The sequence below is a fragment of the Equus asinus genome, chromosome X (genome assembly GCF_041296235.1).
Source record: "Equus asinus isolate D_3611 breed Donkey chromosome X, EquAss-T2T_v2, whole genome shotgun sequence".
In the NCBI taxonomy this organism is placed as follows: domain Eukaryota; kingdom Metazoa; phylum Chordata; class Mammalia; order Perissodactyla; family Equidae; genus Equus; species Equus asinus.
In genome coordinates this window covers 139,161,294-139,181,757 of record NC_091820.1, presented here as the reverse complement: position 1 = coordinate 139,181,757, position 20,464 = coordinate 139,161,294, and the positions used below count along the sequence as shown (strand labels likewise).

General features: G+C 42.1%; 1 protein-coding gene across 7 annotated transcripts in view; it reads left to right on the top strand.

Moving 5' to 3' along the window:
- MECP2 (methyl-CpG binding protein 2) overlaps positions 1 to 20,464 on the top strand; it is a 64,899-nt gene that overhangs the window by 22,199 nt on the left and 22,236 nt on the right. For 2 of the 7 annotated variants that reach the window (XM_070503044.1, XM_070503046.1), the window contains one exon: positions 18,824 to 19,136. The exons of the other annotated variants lie outside the window; for them this stretch is intronic. The gene's annotated coding sequence lies outside the window, so the exon portion shown is untranslated. The remainder of the gene's footprint in view (positions 1 to 18,823; positions 19,137 to 20,464) is intronic. 7 annotated transcript variants of the gene reach the window in all.

Genomic DNA, 20,464 nt, shown 5'->3' with positions numbered 1-20,464 from the left:
CCGGGCCAGCCCCCAAGATAAACACTTTCAATGTAAAGACACAGCTAGGTTGAAAATAAAAGGATGAAAAAAGATATACCATGCAAACAGTTAGCATTGGAAAGCTGGAGTGGCAATACTAATATCAAAAAAACCAGACTCCAAAACAAAGGATATTACCAGTGATAGAGACACATTTCTTAATGATAAAAGGGTCAGTTCATCAGGAAGACATTAACGGTCATAAATGCGTGTGTACCTAATTACAGAGCTGCAAAATACATGAAGAAAAATTGGCAAAATTAAAGAGTGAAATAGACAAATCTGTAATCATACTTGGCAATTTTAATACCTTTGTCTTGGTAATTGATAGGACAAAACAGAAAAATCAGTAGGGATGTAGAAGATCTGAACATTACCAGCCACCTTGACCTAATTGACATTTGTAAAATAATGCACTCAACAACTGCAGAACACACATTCTATTCAAGTATACATGATACAGTTCAACAATATATCATTTACTGAACCACAAAACAAGTGTCTATAAATTTCAGAGGCTTGAAATCCTACAGATTATGTTCTTTGATCAGAATGAGATTAAATTAGAAATAATAACAATAAGATAACAATAAGATCTAGGAAAATCCCCAAATATTTGAAAATTAAACAACACATTTCTAAATAACCCATGGATCAAAGAGGAAATCACAAGAAAAATTAGAAAAGATTTCAAGCAATAATGAATTATAATGAAAATAGAACATATTAAAATTTATAGAATGCAGCTAAAGGAGTACTTAGAGGGAAATTTATAGCTTTTATAAAATGCAGTTATTAGAAAAGAAGAAAGGTTTAAAATTAGTGGTTTTGAGATTCCACCTTAAGAAGCTAGAAAAAGAAGAGCAAAGGAAACCCAAAGTAAGTAGAAGGAAGGAAAGGAAGTGATAAAGGTAAGAGCAGAAATCTATGAGATAGAAAACAAAGAATAGAGAAAATTAACAAAGCCAAAAGTTGGTTCTTTGAATATAAAGTCATGCATTGCTTAACGATCGGGATACATTCTGAGAAATGCATCATTAGGTGATTGCATCCTTGTGTGACTATCATAGAGTATACTTACAAAAACCTAGATGGTATAGCCTACTGCACACCTAGGCTATATGGTATAGCCTATTGCTCCTAGGCTGCAAACCTGTACAGCATGTTACTGTACTGAATACTGTAGGCAGTTGTAACACGATGATATTTTTGTATCTAAATATAGAAAAGGTACAGTAAAAATGCAGTCTAAAAGATAAAAAATGGTACACCTGTATAGGGCACTTACCACGATGGAGCTTGCAGAGCTGGAAGTTGCTCTGGGTGAGTCAGTGAGTGAGTGGTGAGTGAACGGGGAGGCCTCGGACATTACTGTAACTACTGTAGACTTTATAACACTGTACACTCAGGCTGCACTAAATTTATAAAAAAAATATTTTTTAACTTTTTGACTCTTTTGTAATAACACTTAGCTTAAAAACAGACATATTGGGGCCGGCCCCATGGCCGAGTGGTTAAGTTCGCGCGTTCCACTTCGGCACCCTGGGGTTTCACCGGTTCGGATCCTGGGCGTGGACATGGCACTGCTCATCAAGCCATGCTGAGGTGGCATCCCACATGCCACAACTAGAAGAACGCACAACTGAAAATACAAACTATGTACCAGGGGGCTTTGGGGAGAAAAAGGAAAAATAAAATCTTAAAGAAAAAAAGACATATTGTACAGCTATACAAAAATATTTTCTTTCTTTATGTCCTTATTCTGTAAGCTTTTTTCTATTTTAAAATTTTTTTACTTTTTAAATTTTTTTGTTAAAAACTAACACACAAACACACTTGTTAGCCTAGGCCTACACAGGGTCAGGATCATCAATATCACTGTCTTCCACCTCCACATCTTGTTCTACTGAAAGGTCTTCAGGAGCAGTGACACACACAGAGTTGTCATCTCCTGTGATAACAGTGCCTTCTTCCGGAACACCTCCTGAAGGACCTGCCTGAGGCTCTTCTTGATGAAGTGTCACTCTTTTCAGAAATCTGGCCATGGTGGTTTGTTTGGTTTGTGTCTTTTTTTCCATTGTAGATTTGCTTGTAAGCAGATAATGCACCAGGAACATTCCTCTCTATTAATGAAAACCTTTCGGTCTTGAGGTCCATGTTTTCAAACTTCTTTTTTTATTAAGGTTATGAAAGTTAACATCCTTGTGAAATTACAGTTGTACATCATTATTAGTCATGTTGTAGGTACACCACTTCACTCCTAGTGCCCTCCCTCCACCCCCCTTTCCCCTGGCAACCACCGATCAGTTCTCTTTGTCCATATGTTAACTACCACCTATGAGTGGAGTCATACAGAGTTCGTCTTTCTGTCTGGGTTATTTCACTCAACGTAATACCCTCAAGGTCTATCCATGTTGTTGTGAATGGGACGACTTTGTCCTTTTTTATGGCTGAGTAGTATTCCATTGTATATATATACCACATCTTCTTTATCCAATCATCAGTTGCTGGGCACTTAGGTTGGATCCATGACTTGGCTATTGTGAATAATGCTGCGATGAACATAGGGGTGCATGGAACTTTTGGAATTGCTGATTTCAGGTTCTTAGGATAGATACCCAGTAGTGGGATGGCTGGTTCATAAGGTATTTCTATTCTTAACTTTTTGAGGAATCTCCATACTGTTTTCCATAGTGGCTGCACCAGTTTGCATTCCCACCAACAGTGTATGAGGGTTCCCTTTTCTCCACAGCCTCTCCAACATTTGTCACGCTTGGTTTTGGATATTTTTGCCATTCTAACAGGTATAAGGTGATATCTTAGTGTAGTTTTGATTTGCATTTCCCTGATGATTAGTGATGATGAGCATCTTTTCATGTGTCTATTGGCCATCCGTATAGCTTCTTTGGAGAAATGTCTGTTCATGTCCCCTGCCCATTTTGTAATTGGGTTGTTTGATTTTTTATTGTTGAGTTGTGTGAGTTCTTTGTATATTATGGAGATTAACCCTTTGTCGGATAAATAACTTGTGAATATTTTTTCCCAATTGGTGGGCTGTTTTTTTGTTTCAATCCTGTTTTCCCTTGCCTTGAAGAAGCTCTTTAGTCTGATGAAGTCCCATTTGTTTATTCTTTCTATTGTTTCCCTCATGTGAGGGGTTATGGTGTCCGAAAAGATTCTTTTGAAGCTGATGTCAAAGAGTGTACTGCCAATATTTTCTTCTAGAAGACTTATTGTTTCAGGCCTAATCTTTAGGTCTTTGACCCATTTTGAGTTTATTTTAGTAAATGGTGAAAAAGAATGGTTAATTTTCATTCTTTCACATGTGGCTGTCCAGTTTTCCCAGCACCATTTGTTGAAGAGACTTTCTTTCCTCCATTGTAGGCCCTCAGCTCCTTTGTCAAAGATTAGCTGTCCAAAGATGTGTGGTTTTATTTCTGGGCTTTCAATTCTGTTCCATTGATCTGTGCATCTGTTTTTGTACCAGTACCATGCTGTTTTGATTACTGTAGCTTTGTAGTATGTTTTGAAGTCAGGAATTGTGATGCCTCCAGCTTTGTTCTTCTTTCTCAGGATTGCTTTAGCAATTCGGGGTCTTTTGTTGCCCCATATGAATTTTAGGATTCTTTGTTCAATTTCTGTAAAGAATGACATTGGAATTCTGATTGGGATAGCGTTGAATCTGTAGATTGCTTTAGGTAGTATGGACATTTTAACTATGTTTATTCTTCCAATCCATGTGCATGGAATGTCTTTCCATCTCTTTATGTCATCCTCGATTTCTTTCAAGAAGGGCTTGTAGTTTTCTTTGTATAGATCTTTCACTTCCTTGGTTAAATTTATCCCAAGGTATTCTATTCTTTTTGTTGCGATCGTGAATGGGATTGAGTTCTTGAGATCTTTTTCTGTTAGTTCATTGTTAGCATATAGAAATGCTACTGATTTATGTATGTTGATTTTATACCCTGCAACTTTGCTGTAGTTGTTGATTGTTTCTAATACTTTTTCTATGGATTCTTTGGGGTTTTCTATATATAAGATCATGTTGTCTGCAAACAGCGAGAGTTTTACTTCTTCGTTGCCTATTTGGGTTCCTTTTATTTCTTTTTCCTGCCGAATTGCTCTGGCCAAAACCTCCAGTACTATGTTGAATTCAGAGTGGTGAAAGTGGGCACCCTTGTCTTGTTCCTGTTCTGAGAGGGATGGGTTTCAGTTTTTGTCCATTGACTATGATGTTGGCTGTGGGTTTGTCATATATGGCCTTTATTATGTTGAGGTACTTTCCTTCTATACCTATTTTATTGAGGGTTTTTATCATAAATGGATGTTGGATCTTGTTGAATGCTTTCTCTGCATCTATTGAGATGATCATGTGGTTTTTGTTTCTCATTTTGTTAATGTAGTGAATCACGTTGATTGACTTGTGGATGTTGAAGCATCCCTGTGTCCCTGGTGTAAATCCCACTTGATCATGGTGTATAATCTTTTTGATATATTGCTGTACATGTTTTCAAACTTTTTAAGGAGCTTGTTGAGATCTGCAAAAGCTTCTGCTAAACTCTTCACTGTGAATTTTCTTGGGAAAGTTCTTTTTCTTCTCCTGCAGTTTCCTTTTCTCTTGCCTCTTCTTCAGCTATGTATTCCTGTCCCAGTTCCAGCAACTCCTCATTAGTCAGTTCCTCAGGAACCACCTCTAGGAGCTCCTCAGGGTCATCCTCATCTGCGCAGGTTAAAGTTGTTTGGCATCACAACCACAGCCTTGTTGGTTTTTGCAACCTCCACATCCTTGGCAGATGCTTTGAAGTCATGCATGAACCTCTTGAGTATCTTTTTCCAGATGCCATTCATGCACTCCTTGGTGACATCATCCCAAGTCCAAGCAACGTTCTTGATACAGTCATAGATGTTGTAATCCTTCCAGAATTGCATCAGTGTCTTCTCAGTTGCAACAGTAGCCTGGGACCACTGTCGTATATGTAATCCGTCGTTGACTGAAACCTCGTTATTCAGTGTATGACTATCACCAAAGTTGGTAATCCCCTGGCCAGACTAATCAAGATCAAAAGAGAAACACAGGGGCCGGCCTGGTGGCACAGCAGTTAAGTTCACACCTTCCGCTTCTCAGCAGCCTGGGGTTCGCTGGTTCGGATCCCGGGTGTGGACATGGCACTGCTTGGCACGCCATGCTGTGGTGGGCGTCCCATGTATAAAGTAGAGGAAGATGGGCACGGATGTTAGCTCAGGGCCAGGCTTCCTCAGCAAAAAGAGGAGGACTGGCAGTAGTTAGCTCAGGGCTAATCTTCAAAAAAAAAGAGAAACACGTAAGTTGCCAGTATCAGGCATAAAAGAGGCTATTACTAAAGCCTCTTCAGGCGTTAAAAGAATTATAAAGGAATGTTATGAACACCTGACGTTGACAACGTGGATGAAATGGACAAATTCCTTGAAAAACAGGACATATCAAAACTGACAAAATATGAAGTAGAAAATATTAATAGCCCTTCGTCTAGTAAAAAGATTTAGTTCATTATTGAAAAACTTTCCCACAGAGAAAACTCTAGGCCCAAATAGTTTCACTGGTGAATTTTAACCAATATTTAAGAAATAACGCTAATCTTACATAAACATAAGCCTTTAGAAAATAGAAGAGGAGGAAGAAGAAACACTTCATAGCTTGTTTTATGAGTCCAGCATAACCCTGATACCAAATCTTACAAAGATATTACATGAAAAGAAAATTACAGACCAATATCCTTCTGAACATAAATGTAAAAATCTTAATAAAACATTAGAAAATAAAATCCAACAATATGTAAAAAAGATAATACATCACAACCAAGTGAGGGTTTTCCCAGGAATGCAAATGTGGTTTAACATTCAAAAACCAGTCTATAATTCACCATATTAAGAGAATAAAGGAGAAAAACCATCTAATTATCTTAATAAATATAGAAAAAGCATTTGACAAAATTTAATGCCCATTCATAATAGAAACTCAGCAGATGAGAAATAGAAGGGAACTTCTTCATCTGATAAAGTGCACTTATGAAAGAGCTACAGATAAATTGTATTTGATAGTAAAATATTGAACATGTTACCCTTAAAATAAGGGAAAAGGCAAAGATGTCCACTCTTAATGCTTCTGTTCAGCATTGTACTAGAAGTTCTATCCAGTATGATCAGGCAAGAAAAAAGATAAAAGGCATTAATATTAAAGAAAGTAAAAAAAATTTTTTGGAGGTAATGTAGAAAATTTGAAAGAATCTATAAAAAAGAAAGAAAACAGACCTATACTAAAAGTGAATTCAGCAAAGTCTCAGGATACAAAGTCAGCTATACAAAAATTAATTGGAAAATGAAGTTTACAGTGCAGTACCAGTAGGAGTAATTTAATGAAAAATATACAAGATCTGGGGCTGGCCCCGTGGCCGAGTGGTTAAGTTCGCGCGCTCCGCTGCAGGCGGCCCAGTGTTTCGTTGGTTCGAATCCTGGGCGCGGACATGGCACTGCTCATCAAACCACGCTGAGGCAGCGTCCCACATGCCACAACTAGAAGAACCCACAACGAAGAATACACAACTATGTACCGGGGGGCTTTGGGGAGAAAAAGGAAAAAATAAAATCTTTAAATAAAAAAAAAAAAAAAAAAAAAAGAAAAATATACAAGATCTATACACTGAAACTGAAAACATTGCTGAAAGAAATTAAAAACCTAAATAAATAGAAAGACATACCACGTTCATGGATTGAAAGGCTGAATAATCTTTACAGTGTCAGTTCCCCATGTATTATCTGTAGGTTAAACATAATCCCAGTCATAACTGCAGGCTTTTTTGTGGAAATTGACAAGCTGATTCTAAAACATATATGGAAATGGGAATTATCTAGAATATCCAAAACAATCTTGAAAAAGAACAAAATTGGAACCCTTACACTACCTGCCTTTGACTGAGTGTAAATTTACATTAATGAAGACTACCTGATACTTGTCTAAGGATAAACACTTAGTTCAGTGGATGTGATAGCCCAGAAATTGACCAAACTTCTATGATAGTTAGATTTTTAACAGGTGCCAGAGAAATTCAGTGGGAGAAAGGAAAGCCTTTTCCGTAAATGGTTCTGGATGATAGCAAATGATGGCCATACCAAACAAAAATGAACCTTAACCCTACCCATATCAGTTTCCCAGGGCTGTCATAACAAAGTACCACAAACTGGGTGGCTTATAGCTTAAGGTGTTGACAGGGCCACGCTCCCTCTGAAACCTGTAGAGCGATCCTTCCTTGCCTCTTCCTTGCTTCTGGTGGTTTGCTGGCAATCTTTGGTGTTCATTGACTTGCAGCTTCATAACGCCATTATCTGCCTTTCTCGTCATGTGGCGTTCTCCATGTGTGTCTGTATCTTTACGTGGCTGTCATCTTATAAGGACACCAGTCATATTGGATTAGGAGCCCATTCTACTCCAAGATGACTTCATCTTAACTAATTAGATCTGCAACAACCCTATTTCCAAATAAGGGCAAGTTCTTAGGTACTGGGGGTTAGGACTTCAACACATATTTTTTAAGGAGGACACAATTTAACCCGTAACACTACCTGACACCATACATAAAAATTAACTCAAGATGGATTATAGACCTATATGTTTTAAAAGCTAAAAATATAAAGCTTCTAGAAGAAAACGTAGGAGAATAGCTTCACAATCTGAAGATAAAGGTTTCTGAGGATACAGAAAGCAATAACTATTAAAGGAAAAAAATGGGTAAATTGGACTTCATTAAAATTTAAAGCATTTGCTCTTTATAAGATACCATTAAGAAAATAAAAGACAAATCACTGAGAAAATAGTTGAGACAAATCATAGAGAAAATAGAAAGTCATATATCTGACAAAGGACTTGTATCTAGAATGTATAAAGAACTCCTACAACTCAATAATAAAAAGACAACCTATTTTTAAAATGCGAAAAGATTTTAATAGGTACTTCACAAAGGAAGGCATCTGAACCATGACCAATATACATGAGAAAGTGCTCAACATTAGTTATCAGAGAAATGCAAATTAAAACCACAACAGTATACCACTACACACCAGCCAGAATGGCTCAAACTGAAAATTGACAACACCAAATGTTGCTGAGGACCAAATGTGGTGTGGGGCTGACTGGAAAGTGGCATCAGGGAGCTTTCTGTGGCTCTGGTGGCGTCTTCTATCTTGATAGGGGTTTGGCTTATACAGGTGCATGCACCTGACACAACTTATCAAATCAAATAATACACTTAAGATTTGTCATTTCACTGGAAGTAAATTTTATCTAAAAAAAAGAAAATAAATTTTCAACTCCAGTTAATAATATGCATGCCGAAGTGTTTGGGGATGAAGTGTACTGATGTGTGAACTTTAAAATGCATCAAAAATACAGTGGATGGATGGATGGATGAATGATGTCAACAGTGGAATCTAGGTGATAAACATGTGGGTGTTCTTTGTACAGTTCAATTTTTCTGTATGTTTGAATTTTTTCGTTATAATAGGAAAAAGTCACTTGGAATAATTCTTTTCTGTGTGGTTGTTATTGATTTGATATACAGTTAGGTTTATTTTTTGTTTTGTGGTTTTTTTCTGTCTTTATTTTTGAAATATGTGAAGTATTTAATGGTTCAAAAGTCAAGCCTAATTTAATATGGAGAATTGCTTCTTCACCAAACTTTGTTTACTTATGATTGTGGAATAATAAAAAGTTAGGATTGTAATGGTGATTCTTTATATTAATGGCCTATATGCACACTTTATGTACACATAAACAACATGTATGGTTTTTGTAATTCTCTTTTGTTTTATTCTGATTGTATTTATTGAAATGCAATTTGATGTCTGTTGAATCTAGTATAGCAGGCTTACTTTTTTTTTTTAAGCCAAGCCTATCTAGAAAGGTATACTCAGAAGTCACATTTCTGTTTCTACCCCTTTGATCCAGTCTCTCCCACCATTATAGATGACCTTTCTTATTAGTTTCTTGCTCATCCTTCTTGTGTCTCCTCTTGGAAAGATGAGCCAGTAAATGTGTGTGTTCTCATTTCTCCTCCTTTCTTACATGAAAAGTGAATGTGCTGGATATACTGTTTTGCATCTTGGTTTTTTTTTAATGAAGTGTTACTTTATTATTTTTATTATTATTATTATTATTGTTCTCCCCAAAGCCCCCCAGTATATAGTTGTATATTCTAGTTGTAGGTCCTTCTAGTTCGGCCATGTGGGATGCCACCTCAGCATGGCTTGATGAGCAGTGCTAGGTCCACGCCCAGGATCCAAACCGGTGAAACCCTGGGATGCAGAAGCAGAGCGTGTGAACTCAACCACTCGGCCATGGGGCCGGCCCCCACATCTTGTTTTTAGTTTGTTTTCACTTCATCTGTTGTGGTGATCACTCCCTATCAGGGTAGATACCCTCCTTTTTTATGGTGGTGTGGGGCTCTCCCTTCCTCATTCTTTTTGTTCCTGTTGCACAGATTCCGTTGTATAGATGAATCGTGCTTTAGTTGAGCAGCTCCCTGTGGATGGACATTTGGGTCCTTTTCAGCCCTTTCCTATTGTACACAGTGCCACACTGCTGTTTTGTGTTTGTAGCTGACCCATTGTTAATCTCTGAACTCTTTCATCATCTGTTTCTTTCTTATTTGCGGATGTTTCTGTTCTGGTTTTATGGTTGCATTATCTTCTAGAATTTCTCCAAGAATATTATCTGTTTCCTCTAGGGACAGAATTGGTGTGTCTTCCACGTTGCTGGGTCTCTTCCCTTGGCCCTGGAGAGCCGTTTTGGTTGGAGACAAGAGGCCTGGGTAGCTAGTGTGCTGCCCTTGCTCTGGTGGAGTTGCCTATTTCCTATAGGTTCTCTCCCCCAAGGGGAGTTTGGAGTAGGAGTTCTGCGGGGAGCAGGGCAGGGCTAGTTGACTAGACTTGGCTTTGGAGGGAAGCAGATGGGGTTCAGCCCTAACGTACTGTACCCTCAGAAGCCAGAAAGAGGTGGGTTTCACCTGGGCTGCTGCCAGCCACACAAGGAGCCATGGGGAGAAGAAGGGAAGGTTCCAGCCATTGATTTAGAAAAGACCCTGGTTTCTTGCCAGCGGAAGGAAGTGGCAGCTTGCCACTCAAAGTGTGCTTCACTGACCGGCCCCAGTACCATCAGCCTCACCTGGGAGCTTGCTGGAAGTGCCCCACCCCAAACCTTCCGGATCAGAATCTGACAGTCAACAAGCCCCCTCGGTGACTCATGTATATGAAAGTTGGAGGGGCACTGCTTGCCCCTGGCCTGGTCTGCTCTGAGCAGAGAGCCTCTTTGGAGTTCTAAGAGGCACACAGGCTTCCAGCTCCTTTGTAGCTCCCTTGTACAGTAGTACATTCTGCTCTGTTCTATTAGTCAACACATTCCTCTCACTTCCAGCATCTAGAAATTTGTGAAAGATGTCTCATCTGTTCAGAAGTCCCCTCCTACTATCTGTTGGAGGTTTCTTCCTCTTTGTACATCTGAACTTTGTTTCTTTGAGATTTGAAGGGCCAGGTAGCAAATGCATGCTTACAGTTTGTCATCCTTTAATGAAAAATTTGAAGCAGGAAGCTCGCTGTAATGTGGTGAACTTCATCAGAGGTGATGGGGACAAAAGCCAGATTGGAGTGGGTGAGTGGGAGGTGAGGGAGTGGAAACAGTGTAGACAGCTCTTTTTGAGAAGTTTTGCTGTGCTGAGGACCAGAGAAATGGGGGTGGGGTTGAAGGTGATATGGGGTTGCAGAGGGTCTTTTTCAGGTGGGTGGCTATGAGAGCACCTTTGCGTGAGGAAGAGGAGATGGGACCCTAGAGAAGTAGAGTTCTTGTATGGAGAGTGGCCCCCAGAGGGTGGGCTTTGGGCAGGTACTTCCTCTTTGGTAAAGGCGAGGAGGCTAGAAGGTCCATGGATCATTCATTTAAGCTCAGGAGTCTAGTGAGAATTAGAGCTCAAATACAAGCTTGTGAGTTTACAAGACAGCTGCAACAAGCACCCCAAACTGACAGCACCGTATTCTTGCACAGTGCTGGAGGACAGAGGTCCCAAATTAAGGTGTTGCAGGGCCCCACTCCCTCCGGAGGCTCTGGTGGAGGATCCTCCCTTGCCTCTTCCAGTGGCTGGTGGCTGCCTGGCAATCCTAGACATTCCTTGACTTGTGGTTGCATCACTCCAGTCTCTGCTTCCATCTTTACATGGCCTTCTCTTGTGTGTACGTCTGCTCACTGTAAATCCAAGATGATCTCATCTCTAGATCTTTCACTTAATTACATCTGCAAAAAAACGCTTTTTACAAATAATGTCACATTCATGGAGTCTGGGGGTTAAAATGTGTGCATATCTTTTGGGGGCCACCATTGAACTCACTATAGAAACCTGTCCATCTCCAGGATAGAAGGGGCCAGGAGTCCCCCCAGAACAGTTGTTTTCAGTGGAATCCAGGCTATACACAGAGGGGCAGTGGCAATTCAGTCCTATTCTGTGTAGCATGACTACAGCAGTTTAGCTAAAGGAGTTCACGGTAGACTTAATGAGATATTCGTCTTATCCTAAGTAGTCTTCACATAGCACCCAAAGAACTCCTGGCTGTCCAGTTGCCACAGTTCAGCAGCTCTAACAGGACAAGCCTCCCTATTCACTGGAGAGTTTGTGTAGTTAAGATCAACTGTTCCCTGAAGTCCAGTCTCATACTTCTGTACATTGTTCTGTGACTAGACAAAAATGAAACATTAAAATGTGAAAGTATTGAGGCTGGCCCAGTGGCGTAGTGGTTAAGTTCAGTGCACTCTGCTTTGGTGGTCCCAGTTTGTGGGTTCAGATCCTCGGTGTGGAACTACACCACTTGTCAGCCATGCTGTGGTGGCGACCCATATAAAGTGGAGGAAGATTGGCACAGATGTTAGCTCAGCACTAATCTTCCTCAAGCGAAAAAAAAAAAAAGGAAGATTGACAACAGATGTTAGCTCAAGGCTAATCTTCCACACACACACAAAAAGTGAAAGTACTTACGGTTCTCTTCAAGACAACTTCTTTTTTTGTCTTTTGATATTTCTGATGCTTTTTTTTTTTACTTTTTATTTTTTAAAGTTAATATTTATTGAGTTTATGATAGTTTACAATCTTGTGAAATTTCAGTTGTACATTATTGTTTGTCAGTCGTGTTGTAGGTGCACCCCTTCACTCTGTGCCCACCCCAGCTTTCCCCCGGTAGCCATTAATCTGTTCTCTTTGCATTTTTTAATTCATCATATGAGTGGAGTCATACAGAGATTGTCCTTCTCTATCTAGCTTATTTCACTTAACATAATTCTCTCAAGGTCCATCTATGTTGTTGTGAATGGGACGATTTTATTCTTTTTTACGGCTGGGTAGTATTCCATTGTATATATATATACCATATCTTCTTTATCGAGTCATCAGTTGATGGGCACTTAGGTTGCTTCCACGTCTTGGCTATTGTGAATAATGCTGCAATGGACATATAGGGGTGCATGGGACTTTTGGAATTGCTGACTTCAAGTTCTTTGGATAGATACATGGTAGTGGGATGGCTGGGTCATATGGTATTTCTATTTTTAATTTTTTGAGAACTCTCCATACTGTTTTCCATAGTGGCTGCACCAGTTTGCATTCCCACCAGCAGTGTATAAGGGTTCCTTTTTCTCCACAACCTCTCCACATTTGTCACTTTTTGTTTTGGTTATTTTTGCCATTCTAATGGGTGTAAGGTGATATCTTAGTGTGGTTTTGATTTACATTTCCCTCATGGTCAGTGATGACGAACATCTTTTCATGTGCCTATTGGCCATCCGTATATCTTCTTTGGAGAAATGTCTGTTCATGTCTCCTCATGTTTTGATTGGGTTGTTTGATTTTTTGTGTTGAGTTGTGTGAGTTCTTTATATATTATGGAGATTAACCCTTTGTCGGATATATAACTTGCAAATATTTTTTCCCAATTAGTGGGTTGTTTTTTTGTTTCAATCCTGTTTTCCCTTGCCTTAAAGAAGTTCTTTAATCTGATGAAGTCCCATTTGTTTATTCTTTCTATTGTTTCCCTTGTCTGAGAAGACATGGTGTCTGAAAAGATCCTTTTAATACTGATGTCAGAGTGTACTGCCTACATTTTCTTCTAGAAGCCTCATGGTTTCAGGTTCAAGACAACTTTTGAAAGATACACATGCTCTGAAGGGTAGCCACATCTTTTTATTCTTTCTCAAAGTCAGTTTTTACAGTGGCTGGTGCTGGTGCCTGAAAATTTAGCCCTAATCATTTTCATCATCTGCAAAAGCAAAGATCCTCCTATATGTCCAGCTCACTGCCTCTATACCCAACTCCAGCAATCCTTTGCCCTTGTGGGCACTCCGACACTCTTGGTGGTTCCGTCTTTTCTCTGGCCCTTGCTTCCCTCATATCCTCACTCATCTCCTTCCCAGCATAAATGGCACAGACAATCGTGGTTACTCCCTGGCATACCACCTCCTCAGCCTTGTCACTTTCTTACTTCGTCATACTCAGTTGATGAACCCCCAACCTTGGTGAAATTCAGTCATCTGCCTGCCCCCCACCTGCTCTGCCATGCAGCTGAATGTGGTCCCCTGAGTGCTCCAGTTTCAAGTTCACGTCCACTCACTTTAGGAGTATTTCACACTGCCCAGCTAGTATACTGCAATTCCCCAGTCTCTTCTTGCCTCTCCTACCTCCTCATCAGCTGTCACACCATCTCGCTGATACCTCATTTCCTAGTTCTTGGACAGCTGGGAAGCAATCCGAAGAGAATATCCGCAGGCCCACATCTCCTTGCCAGCATCTAACCCTGCTCTGCACTCCCCCCTCCTCTCCTGGGCCCTCGCTTCTGCTCCTGTTCTGGGCCGTCTCTCCAGCCCTCTCCTGCCTCTGCGAGTCCTCCTCTGACGTTTGCTGCTACTTCTCCCACCTTGGCAAAAGCTGCTCTTGGCCCCACCACCCTTCCAGCTTCTCTCCTTCCCTTTACCAGCAAGATTCCACTCTGACTCTCCATATGCTCTCTTGAGCCCTGTCCATTCGTTCCTTTGCTGACACAAATGATGACCTTTGTGTTGTTAAATCCGGGGGCAGTTATCACTTCTCCTCTTACCTGGCCTGTCAGCGTCAGTGACCCCACTATCACGTGAGTCAGTCCCTTCCCTCCCTTGAGGCTTTGTGCCAGGGTGCACCTTCTTAGTGAGGCCTACCCTGACTGCTCTGTTTTTTCCAAACTACAGCTTTAATCCCTTTCTAGCACAATAGGTGACTGACCGTGCTTGTCCTAACTGTCTGTCATCCCTGCTGGAGCAGAACTCCACATGGCAGGGTTGTCTGCTGTATTCACGGAGGTAGCTCAGGCACCTAGAATGGTACCTGGCATCCACGAGTCCTCGAAAGGTCCCTGGTGAGTGTGTGCTGGGTCTCCCTCTGTGCCCCATGTGGTGTTGGAGGGCCTCGGGCTCAGACTTCTCTTCCCCACCCTCACTCCCAGTGTGATCTTACTCAGCCTCATGCCTCTCTATGCCATCTGCAAGCCACTGGCTACCAAATTTATGTCTCCGGATGACCGGGTCCCCTGAACTCCAGACCTGTGCTCCCAGTGCCAACTTGACATCTCTGCTTGGTTTCTAACAGGCTTCTCCAACTGTACGTGTTCAAAACTGAGCTCCTGACCCGCCACACCCTCTCTTTCCCTGCTCTTCCCCTTCCCAGTAAACAGCAACTCCATCTTCCTGCTCCTCAGGCCACAAACCTGATGCTAGTTACCCACGATACTTTCTCTTACACTATGTCCTGTTTGTCCACAAACCCTGTTCATGCTCTCTGGCAAGTTCTTCCCATCTCCACTGATCCCATCCTGGTCCTAGTTCCCAGCCTCACCGCCTGCTGCCTGCCTTTGCCCTTGCTCCCTGTGTCTCTGTTTAGGCCTGTAATGTGTGGGCCAGAGCATAGCACTCTTCTGTTCAGGACCCTCCAGTGGGCTCCCCTCTCACTCAGAGTCAACCCAGAGTCCTCACAGTGGCCTACGAGGTTTCTCCTGCTACTGTCCCGTCACTCAGTCACTGTGACCTCCCTGGCCTCTGTGTTCCTCCCTGGATCCTCCAGGTACACCCCTGCCTCGGGGCCTTGGCCCCTACCCTCCCATCTGCTCTAGCAGCACCTTCCCAATGTGGCCCTCCCTGAAAATTGACACCTGCCTCCACCCCACCACTTCCCCCTGCCTTCCTAGCACTTATCATCTGCTATACCCCGTTTTATTCATTGATTTTATTTGAGTTCTCTTTATCTCCATCCCTCCCTCTGCCCCCTTTCCCTCTCCCATCCACTAGAAATCTAAGCCCCATGAGGGCTGAGATTTTTTTCACCTCTTCCCTGCTGTATCTCCAGTGCTGGAGTCATGCATACTTATGGAATGGATGGATGGATGAAGTCTGCAGTGGGACCTTTCCCTAAAATTTTGTCTTATGCTCAGAGAGGCAGAACAGAATGCAGCCTCCTCTGCTGTTGACTCATTAGCTTCTGTGTGGCCAAGAGGAGCAGTATTGTTTATGGGTTAATCAAATCTGCAGTCTAGAGTCAGAAGGTACATATAAAGGGCAGATATGTGGAGTTAGAGTTACTTTTTGGGGATTTACGGTTATCCAAAAGTATGGAATAAGTTGATGAAAATCTACATAGCACCCACACAGTTCCCCCACTTTTTGAACATACATCCTTTATGAGTGTGTAATTTAGCAGCACGATTTCCCAGTGCAGCTGTGCAAAGTAGGAGAAATGGATTTTAAAGGCTGTCAGGTCCCTTTGTAATCTGTGGCTTCATATTTGTGTAACAACATTTGTGTTTTGCCAACAGATGTGCTACTTAAAGTACCCATGAGAATAGCCTTTGTGGTTTTTCTCCAGACTGGATGGAACCTCAGGAACTGATTCCTGAGAGGAGGCTGACACTGTCCACCCCAGCTCCTGGGTCTGAGGGGCCTCACTACTCTCCACTTAGGCCGTTAGTGACCCCTACAGATATATGGTGCAGCCCCTGAAGCCAGAAAAAGACAGTGGTTTTCTGGCATGTTACTTTTTCTCTGGTGGGTTATGAGCTTCTAGAGCAGAGACCCTGTTGCAGCTCCTCAGGGCCTTCCCCTGCATAGTACAGCACCTGGGTCTCCCGGGAGCAATAAGGGACAGGGTTTCTGGCTCACCACGTGGCCTCTGGGCCCACGTGTGTCTACCCACTGCCCAGACCCCAGGCTCACTCAGCAGGTAGGAACCACTCTTTTCCCTTCTCAGGGGCTGTAGTTTGGGAAAGCAGAATTCTCTGGCTAATTGAACTTCCTGAGTTTCAGCAATTTGAATAAAGTTTTGTTTTTGTTCCGATCACGTTATGATACTCACTAATTTGAAGGAAAAGAAAGGAAGCTGGTGTTGTAGGAAGTGGTGTGTTGTATCATTAATTGTTTTATTTTTAAAGTTTTTTATATTTTTGCAATGAGGCAAGTTTTCTTTGAATAAATAATGCTGGGAGCTTACCACATAGAAGGCATATGTGTTGTCTTTAGTACATTCTGAATTATCTGGGTTTACCTTTGTCTCTTGAATTCACTTATAAACAATTCAAAGGTTGCATTTTTAGCCAACAGAAATAGGAAGAATCTCAGAATTTATTGTGTCATTTTTCAATAGCTTAAGTTATAGTGATTGTGATAACTTCGTGAGAAAGCCATGTAGTGAATAAACTTCACATACAGTTTATCCTGAACATTTTGTTGTGTGGTTTACTTATTTATTTTTTTGGCCTCCAAGCACCTTAATACCTTTTCTGTGTTAAAAGAATTTCCCATTATGTGGATCTTGGATAGGAGGCGGGTGAGCCCTAGCTTCTACTTAAGAAGGCCTAAAGAGACAGGCTTGGAGGGTTGTGCTGTCCTCTTCTCTTGTGCGCCCTGAAGTCTGGAGGCAGACTGTCCATGGCCGGGGCAGGCTGTCCATGGCCAGTGCAGTGGCTTTGTAAGTATCCGGGATCCAGGGTCCCTCAATCTTTTTCCTCCATCACCCTGAGCAGGTGACTTCTATCCTTAAGGTTGCCTGTGGTCACAAGAAGGCAGTTGCAACTCTAGTTATTGCACCCTCTTCTCCAGTTAGGAAGGAGGGTGTGGGGGAAGGGCAGACAGGCACTTGCTGCCTCACCCTCCAGTTCCATTCAATAATTTCCATCCCCACATGCATCATTTTTTACTGAGGAACAAACAGTGGCTACAACAGCAATCATTTATTTCTTATTCACGGGTCTGGATCAACTGCAAGATGAGATTCAGATCTGTTCTCAAGCCTGTCATTCCAGGACCGAGGGAAGAAAAGCAGCTGCTTAAGGACAGTCTCTTCTTAGGTGCATGTCAGGAGCCCAAGAGGAGTGAGCAGAGACACAGAAGCCTCTTGAAGTCTCTTCCTCCTCAGTCCCGTCAGTGGATGCCAGATGCGTGAGCAAGCACAGAGCCAGTGGGCAAGGAGGTGTGCTCTGCTCACAGTCCACAAGGCAAGAGTAGGCACGAAGAATGGAATGAACAGCGCACTCTGGTAGCGTCTCTTTGGCCAGAATGTCATCCCAGCTCTGCTGGAAAACTGGGAAATATCTTTCCTTAGCCAAGCACAGGGTCCTGTTAGGAAGGCAGATGGAGAACCTGAGTGTTGGGGGGCAGCTGGCAGCACCTGCCACTGAGGACAAATATCGCCTCCCCTTGCTCCCTGGAAGCTAGGGCATGGCAGTGTGTCCTAGGCTTGGCAAAAGCCATTCAGCCCTCAGGAACTTTGATTATTGAGGGACAGTGAGAGATAGGTCATGGTGAGTGGCACATGTGTCAGGAATCCGGCAGTAATGGCTAATGTCCAATGAGGAGGTGGCAGTGGTACCTAAGGGTGGGTGTCCCAACCAGACAGTTCTTTAGTACAATCCTGGCTATGTTTTCAGTTGTGCAGCTGCTTTTCTGGGCTTAGTTCTCTATTCTTCTCTCCGTTTCCAGATCTGCCAAAGAACTCCTTTGTGATTGAAGTTAGCTAGAGTTGGTTTCTCTTACTTACAACCCAGGACCTTGATGCAATTCATGGGGTCTGGGCAAGGTAAAAACATGCTTTCACAATTTTATCTTGAATATAGTGGATGAGCATAGGTTTTTTGAGCCATGTCGCCTTAGGATTAAATCCCAGCTCATTCACCTACTAGCTGTCAAGTCACTTTTCCCTCCTTGAGCCTCAGTGTTGCCTTTGGGGTTAAACACTGCTATGGTGGGTTGCTGAGCATTCAGTGAGATTGTATGTAAAGCAATGATTGTGAAAGTATTGGGAAAATGTCCTGGTTGAGCTTTTTGATTGACTCTGTATCATTTGGGTAATGGGCGATTAACTTAGGAGTACTGATAGCAGCTCAAAGGGCCCTTCTGGAAAGGGGTGAGGAAGGGTGGGAAGTGCTGCTGGTGCCCACTGTGAGTGAGGCTCTCAGCAGACCCTGACCTCCATCAAAGCACAGTGCTTGACAAACAGGCTGTTCAGTGAACGAATGAATGAATGCATGCATGCTTGGGTGCAGTTTCATGGGATTTGGGTGAGTCTGAAGTGTTTGGATTGGGGAAAATAGTTCAGCTGCAGATCACCATCCAATGAATGACCCTAGGCTTAATGCCTCCAACTGGGTAGTGGGAACAATTAGTTTGGGCATTCAACAGTCACTTATTGTGAGTGCACTTGGGCAGATCTTTAAATTTCCTTTTCAGTCTAGATTTGAAAGCAACAGTTCTTATTGCTAACTTACCACTAGTCACCACTAATGAACAAAGAATATGAACAGGAAATTCATAAAAGAAGAGATACAGGTGGCCAATGAAGATAGGAAAAGAGTTCTGCCTCGGTGATAATGAAAGAGACACGAATGAGAACAAAGAAGATGCCATTTTCACCTACCAAAATTGTAAAGATTAGAAGTACAAAAAGAAAGAAAGACAAGACCTAGTGCCAGCTGATATTGGGATCTGCTCCTGCTGCACAGCTTGCTCCCCACCTCCTGGGCCAGTCTGCACACGCAGCCAGGTGAGGCCTTTCCTTGTCTCCGGGTGTATTTGGATCCACTGTTGAGCAGATGACGCATGCACACAATTCACAACTCAGGAAGTGCAAATTCTAGAATGACGCTTGGTCTCTGAGTGTCCCTGCTGCCACCCAGGCCCCTCTACAGGGAACATCTGCTTCCGGGGTCCTGTATGTGTCCTTTGAGGTGTTTTGTGCACGTACACACACTTCAAAACCTATTTTTATTTTCCCTGCACCTGCTCGGGTCAGTGTGGCTAAGGTATATTTTTGTCCATTTTGTCTACATTACCAAATTTACTAGCATGAAGTTGTGCGCATCTTTTTATAAATCTCTGTAACATCTGTATTTATGTCTCCTTTTTCATTCTGGTATTGTTCACTTGTACGTTCTCCCTTTTTTTCCTTGTCTTGGTGGAATTTTGTTGGTTTTCTTCGTGTTTCAAAGAGTGAACTTGTATTATTGTCCTGTATTACTGCATGTCTGCTTTCTGGTTCATTGAGTTCTGCTTTTATCTTTATTATATCTTCTGCTTTCTTGGGGTGCATTCTCTGGTTTTCTTTTTCTCAATTCTTAAATTGTAGACTTAGCTCATTGATTTCCAGCCTTCTTTTCAAACACGGTGTGAGCATTTACAGCTGACTCTCAAACTATTTCAGCTGCATCCATCCAGCGAGTTTCGATGTATAGTGTTACCACTTTTAGGTCAGCTCAAAAGGTTTTCTAATTTTATTTGTGATTCTTTCTTTGGCCCAAAATTATTTAGAAGTGTGTTTTTGAATTTCCAAGCATGTGGCTTTATGGGTTTTTTTCCTAGTTACTGTTCTAAGAAATCAAATTCTAGGGGCCAGCCCGGTGGCACAGCAGTTAAGTTTGCACGTTCCGCTTCGGCGGCCTGGGGTTTGCCAGTTCAGATCCCAGGTGCAGACATGGCTCCGCTTGGCAAGCCATGCTGTGGTAGGCGTCCCACATATAAAGTAGAGGAAGATGAGCACAGATGTTAGCTCAGGGCTAATCTTCCTCAAAAAAAAAAGTCAAGTTCTAGCTAAACTGCACTGTGGTCAGAGGACATGATCTGTGTGACAGCAGCTCTTGTGGCTTGTTGGAAGCGCGTGACCGCCTGAACACAGCATGCACCCACCAGCTGGGGGTGCAGAGCCTGCATAAGCTTATCACCTCAGTTTTGTCCACTGGGTTATGAAAGTGTGGATCCTCTCTTGCTACTGTCGTTTTGTCTACTTGGTTTACCTACTGCTAGGAAACGTGTGTCACGGTTTCTCCATGGGCTTGGTTAATTTTGGCTTTATTATTTATTTGGAGGCCAGGTTTT